The 3,743-nt window shown below is 34.5% G+C and overlaps 1 pseudogene; it reads right to left on the bottom strand.

Annotated features, from left to right (window-relative positions):
* Positions 1-977, bottom strand: part of LOC103074591 (NADH dehydrogenase [ubiquinone] flavoprotein 3, mitochondrial pseudogene) — a 3,886-nt pseudogene extending 2,909 nt beyond the window's left edge.
* Positions 978-3,743: the final 2,766 nt, after the last annotated feature.

The following is a 3,743-nucleotide window of genomic DNA, read 5'->3' on the forward strand; positions in this document are numbered from 1 at the left end:
TATGGAAAATTAGGACACGTTAACTTAAAAAGGCTGTTTGCTTACATTTTGTGGCTATCTGTTTGCCAAAACTAAGACTTTAATAAATACCATGTAGAAAGTTTCTGGCACCAGGTAGAATTTTGTGATTTTGTTCAGTCCTACCTCTTGCCCTTCAAAGATTTTTCTGAATGACTAGTTTAGAATGCATCTGTGATAATTTTCCAACTTTTTATCTAGAAAAATTCTTAATTTTGGAATCATACAAATTTTTCCTGTTTCCCACTTGAGTATTGATTAGTACAGACATTCTTATTCATTACAATATGTTCAGTGTGAACTCAAAGTCACAGTTTATTTATTCTCCTTCAGAATAAATTAAGTATACAACTCTTTCTGTGATATTCTTTTGTTTTAATTAAAGAAAATATATTTTATACTTGTTAAAACAGTAAGGAAGACTTTATTCAGGATATTTGCTATCGTTGTCAAGACTATCAAAATAAAGGAGAGATCAGCAGCAACTCTGAATATAACTAAGACAACTGGGGATTTATAGCTAGTGAGCAGAATGAGGGGATCATTAAATGGAATATTACTAAAATAACACATTAAGTGTAGGGGATTTCTTCCTAAACCAACTTAACAGGATTAGTGCTAAAAGAAGGCCAGGGTGATCATATATCAAGGGTGGGGGATCGTCTCTAAACTGACTTAGCAGGATTTTTGCTACAACTGGACTAGGCAGGCCAAATACAGGGCCCAAGGATGAGGCCTAGTTTAAAAAAGGACTCAGAAGAGTCTATCTAAAGTCTAGTCAATGGCAGAGCCTTTGTTAGTTCCTCCTCTTGTTCAAGGACAGAAGAGAAATTCTTCTTTTTTTTTGAACAATATGAGTTTTTCATTTGGTCACCTTTCATTCGGTAAAGGCCAGCTGAACTATCTGTTGGGACTTGGTAGTAGAGGACATTTGCTAAGTAGTGCAAACCACCAGGCATTTCAATGATGTTGTAGGTTATGAAAAGAAAGACAAAGGTTAATGGCTAGAGCAGACTATAAACTCATTTTCTGTGTCCAGAGGACAGCCAATTGAGATTTCTAGATGTTGGGAGAAGATTTCCAGATATTAAACTTCTGCTCACAGATCTTCTCTAGAAAGTCCTAATAAGGATCTGAGCAATCCAGTTTTAGTTATTAATGATACCAAGTCAATGGAGAGGGAGAAAAATTAGTAACATTCGTTTGGAGCGTTGTATCTAGATGTTGGAGGAAACTAGAGGAACTGAGGATTTGGTAAAGAATAACAAAATGTGCAATCCAGTTTATAGGTAGACAAAAAAACCATATGAGCCTCAGATCATAAATTAGTGTGTTTAGGAAGAAAGGTATCCTTAGACTTTCTACGTTTTGATTAAAGATTTTGTTTTTCTCCCCTATAAAGCAATATATCCTAATTATACAAAAAGTTAAAAGTTAAAACAAGTAGAAGGAAGAAAAAACACTCATAGTTCTGAATCACAGAATCACTATTTATATTAAATTTAACTCCACTGTATTTTCTCCCATTCTTTAAATACTTAAAATTTTTCCTTTTTACGTAAGTATGATTATAAAATACATACAAATTTATCTTTTAAAAATTTTCTCAAGTTGGGACTAGTCATTTTTCAACATAAATTTAATAGCTATAGGATATGATATTGAATTAATATACTAGAATTTACTTCAAAATTGACCTATTGTTGTATATTAGGATGATTTTTTCATTTTCTGTTTAACATAGTGTTTAGAAATCTGTAATTATTTAGACTGTTTTTACCACACATCGTGTTAGGAGGGATCCAAAAACACTGTATTATAAAAGTAAGGTACAGTCTTCACTGCAGAAAGAAATCACAGCAAATTGGTGACAAAAAATTAGTCATAGCATAGAGAAAATGTTTTACTGTACAGTTATTAGATTTAAAATATTATGGTATAAAGTTGAATGCAAGGCCTGTAGATATACATATTTCTTACATTGAAATCACTCAGTAGATTAAAAAAAACAGTACTTATGGTTAAACCATTTGGAAAAGGACATTTCTGAAAATTGAAAACAATTGATAAAATAAATCAGACCATAGCACTGGCTAACACAGATTTTCTTTAAAATATTGATAGTTGCAGAATGCTGTCTGGGGCTTAGATCAAAATTCTTTCACTTATATGCCAATTATAACTGCACTTACTTGGGCCATTTGACATTCATCATCTGGAGAGACTTCTAAGGTAATTAACTATCCATGTATTTGTTTATTTATAGTCTATTTGGTTATACAAAGGACCTTCAAATCTGCTCTAGGCCTCTTTTCTGCTAGACTTCTGCAGCTGCCTAATCAAAGCACTATATTAGGCAAGCAGAGAGAAGCTAAAATTCTTTGAGACCATCATTTTTATCCTAATTAAATAACAGAAAAGTACATATATACAGAATAAAAAATAGAGGACCAGTAAACCATACAAGGTGGCCTGTGATAGACCACTTAAAATCACAAAGAGTACTTATGCGTGCCCAGATTACCTTCAAGGAAGAGGATTTATTATTAAATTGCACAGAAAACTTAGGTATCATGGGAACCATTTTGGCAACCATCTAGTCACGCTGGGCCTAAGCAGTTCTAAGACTAGGCTTCCTGAAGAATCAGAGTTACAGTAGTTCGTTATCATCCATAATACATACATAGCTCATGTACTCTGTGTTTATGGGTTTACCTCCTTACTGAACAAAGTTTCACATCAACCCACCATGTGGGAGGATGAACTCGCTCATGCACATCACCTCAGATAACAAATCATGGTTGTCAGTTTTGATGAATTTGACACACATGTGACAAGCCTACAAGGCCCTCTATGATCTGGTGCTTGATCTCCTTCTGACTATAGGTTGTAATGCTCTCCTCCTTGCTCAATTTATTCCAGCTAGTGGGCCTTTCTGTTCTCTAAAACACTGAGTTCACACCAGCCTCAGAGCTTTTGCATTCACTGCTCCAATTGCCTGGGATGTATTTCCACCAGATCTTCCTATGGCAGACTCCATTCACTTCCTATGGCAGACTCCATTCACTTCAATTGTAATTTTTATGGTCCTTTGTAATACTGACTACCCACATCCCATCTTTCTCTTTTCCCTTACCTCTCTTATTTTCATAATTCTTATTACAACCTGATATTATATTATATACTTGTTTATTTGCTTATCAGTTTGTCCCTTCACTAGAATATGAGCTCCTTGAGAGCAAGGACTGTCTGTTTGGTTTACTGCTCAGTTCCCAGAAAAGATATGGAACAAAGGAATGTCTATCATTTGAAGTTCTTTACAAATTGTAGTACTTGCTCGTCATGAAGTTATTCATATGAATATATACCTACTTACAAGAACTTTGACAAAGAATATCTCCTCAACCAAACTCTAGGAAGGCTCCTCTGAGTCCTCTTATCAATTAAACCTCAATGTTGGCCTATAAAAACACTTGAATAAATACTAACATAGTTTCTAACAGCTCCAGGCTACATCCCTAGGATGACTCTTGTCCCCCTTAAAGGGCCTACTTGAGAAAACAAAAAGCTTCTCAAAGAATTTACTGTTTTTTTCAGTCAAAACCTTAAAATGGAAGACCTCTCTCCAGATCTGTGTGGGAGGGAAGGAATCTAACTTCAAGAAGCACCAGTTAACAAATCCAGATAGATTTCACATGGATTAACCCAATCCTTTCCCTTTTTTT

The sequence above is a fragment of the Lipotes vexillifer genome, unplaced genomic scaffold (genome assembly GCF_000442215.2).
Source record: "Lipotes vexillifer unplaced genomic scaffold, Lipotes_vexillifer_v1.1 scaffold1593, whole genome shotgun sequence".
NCBI lineage: Eukaryota > Metazoa > Chordata > Mammalia > Artiodactyla > Lipotidae > Lipotes > Lipotes vexillifer.